General features: G+C 48.0%; 1 protein-coding gene across 7 annotated transcripts in view; it reads left to right on the forward strand.

Moving 5' to 3' along the window:
• Positions 1–15849, forward strand: part of TOX2 (TOX high mobility group box family member 2) — a 154663-nt gene that overhangs the window by 40942 nt on the left and 97872 nt on the right. The window lies entirely within an intron of this gene.

Below are 15849 nucleotides of genomic sequence, written 5' to 3' on the forward strand. Positions count from 1 at the left end.
CCTGCTCAGACTCCCGTTTCCCCATCTTAGTTAGCATCTGCAACCCATTCTCCACCCAGAAGCCAGAGGCCAGTTTCTGAAGTGCAGCTCACATTCTGGGTTTCAGTCTCATCTCCCCAGTGTGGCCCTTGAAGCTCTCTTGTGATAAGGCCCTGCTTGCTTTTCTGTCTTATCTTGCACCGCCTTTCTATTCCATGAATGGTCCCTTCCCTCCAGCTCCCAGGCTTTGGCGAATGCTGTTCCCACTGGCCTCTGCCCTCGCCTGGCTAGTTCTGTGCATGCTGCGGGTAGATCTGCTTAGAAGCCACCTCTTCCGTGAAGTCTTTTTACAAGGCCCTTGTCTAGGCCCCACGAACCTGGCTTCCCATCTACTTGTCACCCACCCATATTCTGATTCCTGGTCCTGTTCCCCTTCCCTAGACCATGAGCTCCAGGACAAAGACTGTGTGTCCACCAGGTGCAGTGGCTCAGGCCTGTAATCAATCCTAGCACTTTGGGAGGCTGAGGTGGGTGGATCACCTGAGGTCAGGAGTTCGAGACCAGCCTGGCCAACATGATGAAACCCCATCTCTACTAAATATACAAAAATTAGTTGGGCATGGTGGCACATGCCTGTAATTCCAGCTACTCAGGAGGCTGAGGCAGGAGAATTGCTTGAACCCAGGAGGCCGAGGTTGCAGTGAGCTGAGATCATGCCACTGCACTGCAGCCTGGGTGAGAGTAAGGTTCTATCTTTAAAAAAAAAAAAAAAAAAAAAAAAGACTGTGTTTTCTGTATATCACTTTACCATCCCCAGCACTCAGAGTAAAAGGCTGTTTTAAGCAAGACTGTTTTAAGCCCTTGAGTCCTCGTCCGCTGCCTCTGGCTAGCTGTGTCTGCCTAAGAGTGGCCACCATATTGTCTTCCATTAAGCTGGAACCCGTTTCCCATGTCAGCAGTGGTATGAAATATCCCAGTGGCATTGCAGTAAGTTTATTTTATGTGCATTTCCCCACTTGCCATTGAATCAGGTGTCCCTTTTTTCCCTTCCATATTTGTTTCTTAAGATATCGCCTCTTGTGTGACTTTTGTTTGAATCCCATGTCTTTTTGCCTGTTGGCATCTTGCTTTCTGTTTAATTTGACTGAGCCATTTCTACGTTGTATATATTAACTGTCTTATAGTTGGTGCTGATATTTTCTTAGTCTGATGTCCTTTTCATTTTGGTTTTATTATGTTTTCTTCCACAGAAGATATTAATGCATATATATTTGAATCTGTCAATCTCTCTTCCTCTGTGATTGCTTCGAGGGCTGAAGAAGTTATCCTGCTCCACAGATCTGATAAACATTCTGTTCTGTTTTCTGATTGTTTCCCTGTAACATGACTTTTTATGTTTAACTCTTTAATCCATTTGGAGTGCATTTTGGTGCAGTGGGTATCTAGTTCAGTGTTCCTAAATAGGGACAGGATAACCCTCTTGTCCCCATTCTGTTTATTAAATAATTAGCCCTTGTCTCTTTGTTTGCAAAAGGGGAGACAAAATACAGTAGCTGTTATAAGCGTGAGCTTTAGCAGAATTAAGATTTTGGCTTTGCCACTTGCTGTGTGAGCTATGAGCACGTTGCTTAAATTGGGCTTGTTTTTTCCTCTGTCAAACTGGATGATATCTGCCTCCTAGGACAGTTGTCAAGATTGAGCAAAAGGTCATGTGCAAAGCACATCACATGTTACCTGGCATAAAGTAAATGCCCTCTTTTTTTTTTTTTTTGGCTTAAACAACAAATATTTATTTTCTCACAGGGCTGGAGGTCAGAAGTATGAGATCAAGGTGTTGGCAGGGTTGATTCCATCTGAGGCCTCTGTATTAGTTTGTTCTTACACTTCTATAAAGACATACCTGAGACTGGGTAATTTATGAAGAGGTTTAGTTGGCTCACGATTCTGTGAGCTGTACAAGCTTCTGCTTCTGGGGAGGTCTCGGAAAACTTACAACCGTGGCAGAAGGTGAAAGGGAAGCAGGTACACTTCACATGGCCAGCAGGAGAGACAGAGCAAGTGGGGAACCGTTACACACTTTAAAACAACCAGATCTCATGAGAACTCACTATCACGAGAACAGCAAGGGGGATATCCGCCCCCAAGATCCAATTACCTCACCATGTCCCTCCTCCAAAATTGGGGATTACAATTCGACATGAGACTTGAGTGGGGACATAGAGCTAAATCATATCAGCCTCTCTCCTAGGCTTGCAGGTGGACAGGTTCCCCTCGTGTCTTTACATGGTCTTCCCTCTGAAATGCCCTCCTTAATCTTGATACGTTTCCATACCTAGTTGGGTCCAACATTGTACTTTTCCTTCTGTTTCATTGATTTTAGAATTCTTGTTTTCTGTTACTGCCACACTGCTTTAATTGTGGCTTCACGGAATGTTTCACTCTCTGGCCAGATTGGGTATCCTTCCATTACTCTTTCTTTAAGAATATTGCTTTAAACACGCACCTGTTTTCTTTAGTGGATGTTGATTTTCTCTCTCACATTCTGTACTGTAGGCCACCTCAGTGACTTCTAGACACCCCTTCTTCCCCTTCCCCAGCACACATACCGGTTTTCCCCCCACCTGGCTGCCCAGCCTTTGCTCACTCTGGACCCACTACCTCACAGGTATGTACCAACTGCTCTCACCTGGCCTATCTCCACCTTAGTGCTTTATCACCCCCCTCCGGGTGTCATTATGCAGATACCCATTTTCCCTATGGACCTGAGCTTCCCTGGGAATTGGTTCTAGGTCCCTAGTGCCCCTCTGCACCTGGCATATGGCCAGGTACATTGTAGGTGCTGAGGTCAGGGCTTGGGGAAGACAGGAATGTTGACCGTGCCCTTGGGCTTTTGACAGTAACTGGGCTAAATCTGGCTTCTTCTGGAGGTGCAGGCTTAGAGGACACAACAATTTGGTGGTTGTAACCCTGGACATGCTCTTGCCAATAACAGTGGGCCATCCATCAGCCCTGGCCTTGGTTTCCCCAGTGGGATTTGCAGAAGCCAGAGGGTTAAAGCCCTCCCAGCCCTGAGGCCTCATTATTTATCTTAGTGGGTCCATAGTGAAGATGAATTAGAATAACTCATTGGCACATGCCATGCCTTGGAGTGCAGTTTTCTGTTTTCTGGGAGAGAAAAGGCCTCTTAGGACAGAGCCTCCCACTGCCCTCCTGGGTCTCCAGGAGACAGCCCAGATCTGGGTCAGAAGGGTTCAATAGTCAACAACAGAGGGGTGGCTCTCTGCCTGGGAAGGCAACTGGGGTGAAAGCGGGGAGCTGGCCTTTCTCTGCATACTGCTAGGTAGCATGCAAAACGCTGCCTGTTCCATTCCTGTTCTCCAGGGGAGGAATCTGAGGACGAGAGGGGTAAGATCCCTGCCCACTGCCACGCAGCAGCTTAGTGCAGAGCCTGGACTTGAACCTAGATCTGCCTGCTTCCAGAGCTGTGCTGCACCAGTGTTCTCGCAGCTCCCAGTCCAAAGGCCGACGTTGAGACAGCGCTTAAAAATATATCAGCAGTGTTTACAAATACCATTTCCTGTGTTATCTGGTACTGACAGAAGGAAGTGAACCTGGCACTTTGTCTGGGTTAGGTTTGGGGTTAGAGGCATAAGTGCCAAGTTCAGATGACCTAGAAAAACCTTTCTAGGTCAAATTACAATTTCAAAGATTTCTTTTCTTCTTCTTTTTGAACCGCTCCAAGATCGAACGCTGTCGTTGACATATTTCCCTTCCGACAACATGAGCCTTTTGTGGCATGATTGAGGGCTTGTTTTGTAGTGCTGGGGAGAAAATATCTTCCACATCATCTGCTCATTGTCTCAGTCACACTCGTTCCCCCCACACCACAGTGCAACCCGACGTACGCTCATGTGGCTTTTAGTTAATTGTCTTTGGCAAAAATCAGTTTTGGGACTTGTTCCCAACTGCTTGGATGATAGATAATTGTCAAATACAAATATTGGCAGCGCAGGGCAACCTGAGGCTCTAGACTGCTGACCGCATCCCAGCCTCTAGGGAGAGCCAGGAGCTGGCCAGCTCCATGTTATGGGAGGTAACGGGGCAAGACCTGGCAGGAGTACAGCCTTCTCATTAGAGTGTAGGCTCTGGAGTCGAACTTCCTGGGTTTGAATCTTCATTCCACCCCTTCTTAGCTGTGTGGCCTTAGGCAAGCTATATAACCTCCCTTGACCTCAGTCTCCTTTTCTGTAAAATGGGAGCCTCAGTAACTTACCTCGTGGGGTTGTCGTGAGGATTATAGTAACGGATGTTTGTCATTCAATTAAGAGTGCCTGGCTTGTTGTTAGTGTGATGTAAACATTGCATGCATTCGTTCTAATGAGTAAACGATCGTAGCCATTAGTGGATGCTCTTGCGTGTCACCCTAGTCCCTCCTCAGATCCAGGCACACATTGTGTCAGCTGCTTAGAGTGCTGGCTGCTGCCCCTGTCAGCTGAGCCTCTCTCTGGGCAGCTCCATGGTGCCTTTCGTGGAAAGAGGAAGCCTTGGCCAAGGTCATCAACACTCGCCTCCTGGGCATCCTGGATCCGATGGCCATCCCATGTGGGGATACAGAATGCTTAGCTCCCTGCCTCAAACTGGGACACCTCTGCTGGGCCATCCCAGTTCCAGAGCTCCCCTTGGGACAGGCGGAGGCCTCCGTTGTGACTACATCACAGTTTGGCTTGTCCCTCTGGCCTGTCCTGCTCCCCTACTTCCCTATAGCACTTCCCCGTACATTTCTTGTCTGTAGATTTCACACTCAGTGTCTGTTTGGTACCTGAAACAACAGGTAGCTATCCAGACGCTGAATGGAATCTGATTTCCATTTTAAAGCACATGCTGATTTCACTTGCTTGTATTTTTGGAAGCTTTTTGAGGAGTGGCCTTGGTTTCTTTACCACTCCTGTCTCCTACCCTCTGTGTGTGCACCTTTTGGGCACTGTCAGCATGCCTTGGTCACCTCCATGGCTCCTGGTGGGAAGAATGTGGCCTAGCTCCTGGGCAGACCATAAAACTTAAGACTGATGGAACGGCCCAGGGGCTCAGAGGGCATCACCCATTCAACCCTTCCAGGTACGAATGAGGAAACTGAGGCCTAGAAAGGGGGAGGCCTTTTTCAAGGACACACAGTGAGTGGTGCCTTTCTTTTCCATCTTTGAAGGTGATGGTGTCTCGGGATATAGTGAGCAGGCTGGTCTTAGGAGCCAGATATGTGGCTGTTGTGATATTATGGCGCTAGGGTCCAATACATGTTTTACGGGGTGCCCCCATGGCAGAGGGGTGGCCAGGCCAGCCCAGGAGTGGGTATCAGCAATGGCTTCTGGAAGGAGGACAGCACGGGAGTTGAATGGGCATGAACGGTGTGGAAGAGAGAAAGCAGGGAGTTTCAGGTGGAGACACAGCTGCTGCAGAGGTCTGGATGAGGCGTGCGGGAGAGTGTGATCTGGGCAGGGAGCTTGGAAAGGCAGAAGAGGGGATGGGCGCGTGATGGGTGGGAGGCAGCCTGGACTGTTGGGCTGGCAGGCGGCAGATGCTCAAGTGAATGTTGTGGCCAAGAATTAAAACTTTTCCCCAGTGGAGGGGATGGGACTTGATGGAGAGTGACTTGGGGACAGCCACGCAGAGGCCTTACCCATCATGGTCCCCACTGAGCCTGCACTGCCTGAGCCAGCTGATGCTCAGTCAATGGTTGTGGAATAAATGAGTGAACGAATGAGGGAAGGGAAGATGGTGCTGAAGAGGAGGCCTCCAGCTGCACTGTGGCGGGTGGGTGGGAGCAGGGACAAGCCCACAGGCTCTGATGAAACTGGCTTTTGGTTGGGGGTTTTATCCTTCTGAGCCAGACTGTGGGTCCCTACCTTCCCTCCTGTCACTGGAGAGGTCCATGGGCCTGGCTTCAATGAGACTCTGGGGACGTGGGGAGTGCCGGTGGGTGAGACCAGCCGAGAGCACGTACATTGGCATCCCCCACAGCAGAAGCCCAGGGAAAGGCCTCAAAGTCGCGAGCCCAATCAGATGAGGTCCTGGCCCTGCCCCTTGGATGGCCTCATCTCATTACACCTTGACCCACTTCCCAGCCCAGCTCCCTCCAGCCCCAGGCAGCGTCTGCAGCCCTCTTTGAACCATTCCCCCTCACAGCGCCAAATGAAAATGTTTGTTGAAAACAACATGTGCATAATTAAAGCTTAATGAGCGCTTGTCTGTTTGGAATGTGCAATTAGATTTACAATCGGGGATGGGAGAGAGCTCCAAATGGCTTTAAATGGAGCTGAGAGAGAGGATAATTTTTGCCATAAATCTGCAGTAATGCAGACGGTGTGTGAGCTACCAGTGGCAGTACCAGGGAAGGAAGAAATACAGGCCTGCCAGGCCTCCATGCTCTCTATGTTGGGGGCTGCCCTGCCCATCAGGCCCGGCCCTCTGGGCAGCTGCAGCTGGTGAGTGTACTGGGATGGGACTCACTGGTGGTCCTGGGGGCAGAGCTGCCCTAGGTTGGAGCTGGAGTTCCTGCCTTGCAGCCTATGAGATCTGCGATCCAGCCAACTGTGAGGGGCTGAGGGGCTGGTGCTGAGTCCAGCTGCCCAGGTCCCCAGGATCCCATGCCTGGGGTGAGATTCGTGCGTCATCACTACGTTCACCCCCAGCCTGCAAACTGGCTTCAGGGCAGAGCCCTAGACTGGGATGTGGCCCTCTACTTTGTTCTCTGCTGTTTCCCAGTACCCAGAGCGTACATAGTAAGGCCTCAGTTAACATTTGTTGGATGAATGAATGCCTCGTTACCAGACTCTTGCCTTCAACAGGTCACTCTCCCTCTGCAAACCCCATTTCTCCCATATCTATCACAGAGAAATGGATTCGGCTACTGCTGATGATGTCAGCTCTTCCGTCTCTGGGGTTCTGGATCAGGAGCAGATAATGACTAGGGCAGCGTCCAGACCAGCACCATCCAGTAGAAATATAATGCAGGCCACATACATGATTTTAAGTTTTCTAATAGCCATGTTCAGAAAAAGTGAAAAGAAACAGGTGACATTAATTTTAATATTTTAGTTAACCCAGTATATCCCAAATATTAATATTATTCCAATACATCATCAATATACAAATATTGACAAGGTATTTTGCATTCCTTTTTGTTGTCATCGTCATCATTCTTGCTCTGAAGTCTTTGAGATTCAGTGTGGACTTTATTCTTACCCACATCTCAGTTTGGACTAGGCACGATTCAAGTGCTCAGAAGCCACGTGTGGTAAGCGGCCACCATTCTAGATGGTAGAGGTCTAGAAAGAGCACAGTTAGAGCGAGGTATGTGGGAGGGGGCAATGATTCCCACCTCCCAGAGGAGCCCAGGTACCTGGCAGCCCTCACCTGTGGTGCTATAGTGACCACTGCCATTTTTACACTACCCCTCGATGTCTTTTATTGACTGAAACAGGTGGCACCATCCAAACCAACTCTTGTTGGGGGTGGGGACAAGGGTCCTGAAGGGGCCCACAGCACTGAGCTTGCTTACAAGGGACATTCCCAGCTCCTGCGGCAGGCAGTGCCCAAGGAGTTGTCCTTGCTTCTGATAGTTAAGGTCCCAGGCCCATAGTCATGAGGTCACCTTCTCTGGTTCACGTGGCTTGGAGGCAGTGGGGGTGGGAAGCCAGGGTGTACTCTTAGGAGTCAGCAGCCTGGACTTCAGACTCAGCTCAGGCAGGTCTTGGCTGTGTGGCCTTAGGCAGATCCCCTAAACTTTCCGGGCCTCTGTCATGGGGAGGATTTATCACCAGGCAGAATACGAATGTGCGTTGTGCCCAGCAAAGCAGGCACACCAATCAGGAGAAAAACATTTTTGAAGAAATGTTAATATCTGATATTTTAGGAACAAAGCATGAAAATCATCGTTGGGAAAAATCGGCCCTGGCAGTTGGGCTTTCTTATAAAGACTTTAATTTGCAAATTTTATTTCAAATTACATACGGTGGGCACAGGCATCAAGGGTCTTTTCCATGATTAAGACCTCAGAGATTTGCACAAAGCCCCACTCAGTTTCTTCACCTACAGAAGAGAGGTAGTTATAGCAACTGGCAGGGTTCTTAGGAGGATTCAATAATAAAATAAGAAATAGCTAACAATGATTGAGTGCCTTCTCTAGGTAGGCAATGTTCTAAGTACTTTCCGTATATTTATTTAATCCAAATGATAGTCATACCCATTTTGCAGATGAGAAAACTAAGACACAGTAATGTAGTTAAAAAAAAAAAAAACAAAACAGCTAGAAAGCAACAAGCCCAGGATTTGAACCCTGGCAGCCAGACCAGGGCCTGTGTTTGTATCCACTGTGCCATCATGTTTCTCCAAGTGGTGATGGACGTGGAGTTGGTGTACAGGGCCCGGGTCAGGCTGAGACTGAGGCTTCCCAGGCCATGCTCTATTCCTGTTCCTCTTCCATCTGTGCCGGGCTCTCTGCCTGCACCCCTCCCACGGCATCTTCCTGGCCCTGTTGTGTATTTCCCCATGAGACTTCCACATAAAACCGCACTCTCGGCAGGACCTAGGTTGCAGCTGCCTCTCTCTTTAGAGCTGTGTTTTATCTGTGCAGAATGAGCGTTCTCACGGCCCAATGTGGGGCAGGCGGGAGCAGTGTGTGCTGCTTTGATTGTTTCCTCTTTAGATCTTGGTGAGGCTCAGCTCTCAGTGCCTGTGACTGGCTAGGCTGAGGGCTGTGCATCCCTGGTCTTTGATCTGTGTCTCTGTGCAGAGGGGAGGAGCAACAGCTTCTACAGAACAGCTGCTGCTTTGGTACCTGGGATCAAGGCCAAGTTCAGACTTCCTGGGTGGCTTTGGACAAGTTCCCAACCACTCTGAGCCTCACCTTGCTCATCTTGACAGTGGGGCTGCTGCTCATGGAAGCCTTGGGATTTCTAGGGGGTTCCAGCGAGATGGCTGGTCACAGCTCTGGGACAAGGGCTGGTATACAGTAGGTGCTCTTTGGCCAGTGCTCACAGCAGCCTTGGATGTCATATTCCCTGCTCCTTGCCTAGTCACCTCCTTTGCTTCCTACATCATGGAGCCTCCAAGTCACTTTTTCAGGATGCTTCTCTGGAATGACCCTCTGCCTTGCTTCTGCTCCCCTTGGCTAACCTTATCCTGGCCTTTGTCACATGTGTCAAAGAAGAAGGCATCATTCAATATCGAAAGCAAGAAGCTGAATTCATTGGTATACTTTGCAAGGGTAGTCTCCCCAAATCAAGCAAGAGGCTGATCTTTTCAGGGTTTGGGGAAGCATGGGGTCCTGGGATAGGAGGACTTTCAGAGCAGGAGGTTCTGAGACTGGCTGGCTGTCTCCGTGGTGGACATGTGGCTATTAGGAGTAAGACTATCGATTGACTGACTTTCAGAGGTGGGGCTGTAAAGCTCCCAGTGACCAATGAGGATGAGCTTTAAGCTGGTTTGGGGATTCATTGTTTGCAGCTTGGGACTGTGGTCAAAGAACATCTTTTCCTTTGTAGATTTGGAGAATAGGAAGGTTTTATTCTCCCTCCATAGCTGTCATCTTCTCCAAAGGACTGGGGGTTCCTTGAAGGCAGGGGCTGTGTCATCATCACTCTGGCATGCCTGGCACCTAGCACACTCCCTGTCACATAGTAAGCACTCACAAGAGATCGTTCAATGAACAGTGATTGTTGCCTCCAAGTCCCTTTGCTTTTCTCTCTTTTCAGTGCCTTTGTGATGATCTATTTACATAGATCTCCCAAGGGGCAGTGGCAAAATTCACTTGTAGATTCCCCAGTGGCTGGGAGCATATTCCTCAGCACATGATATGTGCCTGGTACACGATACAACAAAGGCACTGCCTGGTCTCATTTCGCCTCAGCACATTTGAATGAAATCTTAGACCCAGGACCAAGAGTGGGAGCAAATGGGTAGAAGACATGCGAGGGACAGGGTCAAGGTGAAGAGGCTGACCTTGAACAGGAGGGAGATACCTTTTCAGACTAAAGGAAAGGAAGTCAAGATGAGCATGATGTAAATAACGTAGGGGAGGTTGGGAGAATTGAGGGAATATCTGATGGCTTCAATTCCTCAGTGACAGAGGAGACAATGTCATCTACTAGACTGAGGGAGATGGGGGCTGATAAGGGGATAGGAGTTGATATATCATAACAATGATAATAGGTAACATTTATTAAGCACCTGTCAAAAATAGTTAATATCTGTAACATAATGCTTAATAATGCTAACTCATAGCTGATGTCTGATAACAGATACCAAGAACCTTATGAGGTAGGAATGTAGCTGTCATAATTGTTGTTTTATAGGTGAGGAAAGGAAGGCAAAGTGAAGTTACAGTCACTGAGCTCGTAAGTAGTGGAACCAGTCATCAGATCAATGCTGTTACCCAGTATGTTACACTGCACATAGGAGTTGAATTAAGTCCAAAGCTGATTTTAGATGGAAGCTTTTGGTTAGGTCCAAGAATATGGGTTTATAAAAGCAAGCAAGACAGTGTTAAGGTTGGAGTTTGTAGCCAGAAATAAAGAAGGGCCTAGGAAGAGGTAGATTTCGGTGGGTAGAGAAAGGGAGAGTGTTCCAGGCTCATGGTGGGACGATGTGTAAGAGTGGGGGCACTTGCTGGGTGTGGTGGCTCATGCCTGTAATCCCAGCACTTTGGGAGGCCGAGGCAGGCAGGTCACTTGAGAGCAGGAGTTCGAGATCAGCCTGGTCAACATGGTGAAACCCCGTCTCTAAAAATACAAATTTAGCCAGGCTTGGTGGTGCATGCCTGTAATCCCAGTTACTCAGGAGGCTGAGGCAGCAGAATCACTTGAACCTGGGAGGTGGAGGTTGCAGTGAACTGAGACCATGACACTTCACTCCAGCCTGGGCGACAGAGCAAAACTCTGTCTCAAAAAAAAAAAAAAAAAGTGGGGTCACTGGAGGCTCCCACTATGCTGAGGACCCGTGGGAACTGAGACTTGGGGCTGTCCTGGAGGGTCCTGGATATAGGCTAAGTGATGTGGAGTCTCTGCAGGGTTTGGATCTGAGGAGTGAAGTGATTGCCCAAATATAGCTAGTGATAGCCAAGGTGTAAGATGGATTGTGTGACACGGACCCACCAACATGGGTGTGTGGTGCCTGTGTGTGCCCCTACGCTGTGCATACCACATGCATTGTATACCTTTGTGTTCACACTCAGCATACTCTTAGGGAAGCTCAGCAGAAGGATGTTGCAGGTGATTGGATCAGAGGTATGTAGATGGCAGGGAGACCAGAGTCACCCCAGGGGTACTGACTGTGGGACTGTGTGGAAGGTGACAGTTTCTGTTAAGACAGGGGAGTGCTGGAGAAACAGCAAGTCCATGTACATGTTATGAGTTCAGTGCTGGGGGTGTTGAATTTGAGGTGCTCATGGGCAAATGGGGGAGATAGCCAGGGAGAAAACTATATATTGGAATCTGGAGGTAATTTGGCTAAAGATGAGGATTTGAGAATTGGTGATGTTGCAACCGTGAGTAGCCATGACATTTTCCAGAGAATCGAGTGAGAAGGAAATGCCAGACCCACATTGCTATGCGCCCATCCATTCCACCCAACCTCTCAACCCATTTTACCCACCCAGGAACCCACACGTCCAGGCATCTATCCATGCATCCCCAACACCCATCTCACCCATCCATGTTCATCTCGTCCACCATCCCAATACTCTTCCCATACACTTGTCTGTTCACACTCATGCAGCCATCCCTTTTCACCTATCCATTCATCCACTCCTCCCTCTCATCCCAGCCATCCCATCCATACATCCCAACCACCCATCTATTTGTCCATCCATCCATCTCATTAATAAACCATTCATTAATAATCATTTTATATTGATTACCTGTTGAAATCATGTTATGAATATGTTGAGTTAAACTTAATTTTGATGATATATTTTATTTATCTGTTAATATTTTTGAACAGTGGCTACTACATTTAAAAATAATGAAAAGAGTATAATTGGATTGTCTGTAACACAAGGGATAAATGCTTGAAGGGATGGAAACCCATTCTCCATGATGTGATTATTACACATTGCATGCCTGTGTTGGAACATCTCATGTACCCCATAACAAAAACTGTGGCTACTAGAAAATGTAAAATTACATATGTGGGTCACATTTGTAACTTTTATTATATTTCTGTTGGACAGTGCTAATGTGTACAATCCCTCACCCATCTATTCATTCACCCGTCCGTCATCTGCCGATCGTCCGTCTATCCATCACCCATCTATCAATCATCTATCCACCCATCCATTCATCCACCCATCTGCCCATCCATCCATCCCATCCTTTACTCCTTCCTCCTTTCCATCCATTCATCTACCCACTTATCACATCTGTTTACCCCACAAATATTTTATTTATACCTGTCATGAATCAGTGACTCTGTGGTCATAAGAATGAGAAAACTGAGGCTTAAAGCAGTTAAGCAATTTGCCCAAGGTGGCACAGATGGACCTGGGATCTGACTGTCTAAGATCAGGGCTCCTCACCTTGGCTGCCTATTTGCTTAAGTTGCCTTAAAAAATCCTTTGGGGAAGCATGGTGTGCTTAGGTTGGGGGCTGGCTGTTGGAATAGGGGCCGAGGAGCTCTTTTCCCTGAGGGGACCACACAGGGAAAGGAGAGGTAGGGGAGAGACAGATGCCTTAGAAGCTCCTGTAAGCTGTGTCCCTGGTGGCCGTCATGAAAGGGTTATCCCTACACATTCGATATTTGCAAAAATGTGGGTTCTTTCAGATTCCAAAACTCATTTCCATGACAAAACTCTTGGGAAGAGAAGATGAAGGCCTGGCTTTTGCAGAACAATCTTCCAGCTGTAATGAGGACTGAAGATGGCAATGGGAAAAGGAATTAGAATTAGAATATGAAATGGGGAAAATTAATCTATTCCAGTCACTGGTAAGAGGATGTTCTCCTGGCGTTCATGGAAATTCTTAAGCTGTTGTTTCTCCCTGCATTTTTTTCTCACATTTTAAAGCATAGGGAAGGCTGTGTGGTATGAAAAAAAGATTTTTGACCAAGGAACTGATAAACTGTGAAATATGCATAGAATTGAAGTTCATGTGCATCTTTGCTTTGTATGTCTCTGTATGCACATTCAGTATATGTTTGTGTTCACATTTGTGTGAGTTACATTTAAATGGCTGCAGATGCATGGAATGTTTGTACACATATGGGCACACCCTGCTTTCCTTGTGTGCGTGCTGTGGTTATTGTGTGCCCAGCTGTATAAAGGTCTCTGACATGTGCACACTCATGCTTGTGCTGTGTGTGCGTTGGTTTGTGTTACCCATGGACATGATACATGAGTGAGCTGAACGCTGCCGTGTTGAACGCTGTGCTGCATGACCTGGGTCCACACAAACATGGATTTGTGGTGTGTGTGTGTGTGCTGCCCATGCTGTGCACACGGTGTACATCATATACCTTTGTGTTCACACAGTGTATGCACTGCGGTGGGTGTAGATGTGGGTGTTTTTGATCTTGTCTGTGCACATGTGGAGGAGGAGGTAGCCCTGCTGTGTCTGAGGGCAGAGGTGACTTTGTGACCTCTCCCCTTGGCTTCCAAGTTCATTTAGCCAGAAAAGGTCCCAAATGAGGAGGGGGCTGCGGGGGTGAGTCCCAGGCCTTAGAGTACTGGAAGCCAAGCCAGAGGGAGCCTGGGAACCCTCAGTGTCCCCCAACTATTCCTTCATGCCCTCCAAGGGCTCCGATGTGGTGGAACCCTGGCAGAGGTGGGCAAAGAACAGGCCTCCCCGCCCCCTCAGGGCCTCTGCTCACTGCTGCTCCGCAGCTGGTTCTGAGCCCAGCAGGCTCCAGGGCACTGTGCAAGGTGCCCAAGGGTAACTGAACTGAGGAGACCCAGGCCCTGCCTCAGGAACCTCTGCCAACTTCTCAAGTGCCCCTTGAAAGCCAGAAGCAAGCTTTACTACAGCACGTGGCAGCTCTTTCCTAGACATTGGTTGAATAAAGGAGTGAATGAATAAGACAGGCTCTGGTGACCTCATGGGAATCCACTGCCCACCCCCTTGCCTGCCCCTAACACACTCTCGTCGGAGACCAGGCCCCCTTGCCCTACATCTCCAGTACCATTCCCACTGCTCTCTGTGGATAATTCCTCCCTCTCCTGAACCTCTAACACACTTATCAAGCACCTGTTATGCGCCAGGCTCAAGGCAGACTATTGATCTAGAAAAGCATTGGTCCCTGCTGTGAATGCAGTTGCAGCTAGTGGGAGAGTCCAAGCAGAAAAAATCCAACAAGGGACTCTTAAATCCCATCTCTCCCCAGCAGTGTGATCTTGGACAACTGCTTATCCTCTCTCTACCTGTTTGCTTGGTTTTAGCAGGGAAAAGAATATTTTCTTCATTGGATCATCGTGAGGATTAAATGAGGTCTTTTATGTAAAGCATTTTGCTCAGTACCAGGAATATTCATTCTGTCACCAAATATTTATTGATTGTCTACTGCGCTTAACGGGGAATGAAGCAGATGGTGGCCCCTGCCTTGCAGTGGCTCTGTTCTCACCAGCATTTAATAAATGGTGACCATTCAAAGGTTTTTTGGACATCTTTCCCTCTGTTTCTCATGCATATTCCTATACCATACTGTTCGATTACTATTGCTTTATAAAATGTTTCAAACACTTCATTAAACTTAATGTTCCTCCATCTCCAATTATTCTTTCTATTAGGGTCTACTTATAAGTTACATGTGATTTTTAAAAAATTTTACTTTTGTCAAAATGATCAATGGCCATGGTCACACATCAAGTCAAGTACCCAGGAGCTTTTGCTGAGAGTGCCCCCACCCTGCCTAATTTATAGCCTCATCCCTAATGCCAGGCTCTGGGAGATTTGGAGATGACAAGACACAGTTCCAGCCTCCATGTTGCTTCCACTCTGGGACAGTTGACAAATGTGGAGACTGTCTATATTATAAGAGGAACAGCCAGAGGAGATGCAAGCATGGCAGGCCTCCTGGAGGAGGTAGCCTCTGAGCAGGGTCTTGCAGCATGAGCTCTGTGTGCAGTGTGGTGGATGGAGTCCTGCATTTGGGGTCAGTGCCCAAACTCTAGGCATGGAAGAACCTTTTTTTTAATCATCCAGTAGTCACCGAGGGACTCTCCCCGTCCCTGTGCTGGGGAGGCTCTTTGGTGTAACCATCAACCCAACTGCCTAGATGGGAAGATAGGCCTGGTCAGAGGCCATCTGAATGTGGTAGTGACTGCTTTATTTACTTATTCAACAAACATTTATTGAGTACCTTCTCTGTGCCAGGCACTGTTCTAGGAACTTGGGAGACATCAAGGTACAGATAGACAAAGATCTGTGATCCCTGGGAGCCTCCATTTTAGTAAGAGGAATCTAATCATAAGCAATGAATATAGTAAATATAGAGAATGCTAGAAGGTAACAGGGACTTTGGAACAAAGACCAAGGGAAGGCAGGGCGAGGGCGCGTCGAAAATGGTGGTAGAAAGGGTGGTGGGCTCTCAGCCCACAGGGGCTGGGGCTGGCATCTGAGCCAGTTATCAAGCAAAGCTTCTCTGAGTGAAGGCAGCTGGGTAAACTGACATTTCACATGGTTGTGGGCGTGTGGATTTCTACGGCCTCCGTGAGGGCAGCTGGGTGATGTCTGTCTGAATTACAAATGCACATACAGTTGGATCCAGCAATTATACAAATGAATCCTACAGATAAACTCACACCCATGCTCAATAACAGATGCACAAAAATATTTATGGGAGCAATATTGGGATAGCGGAAAACTAGAAACAATGCAACTACCCATG

Source organism: Gorilla gorilla, chromosome 21 (assembly GCF_029281585.2).
Source record: "Gorilla gorilla gorilla isolate KB3781 chromosome 21, NHGRI_mGorGor1-v2.1_pri, whole genome shotgun sequence".
NCBI classification, from domain to species: domain Eukaryota; kingdom Metazoa; phylum Chordata; class Mammalia; order Primates; family Hominidae; genus Gorilla; species Gorilla gorilla.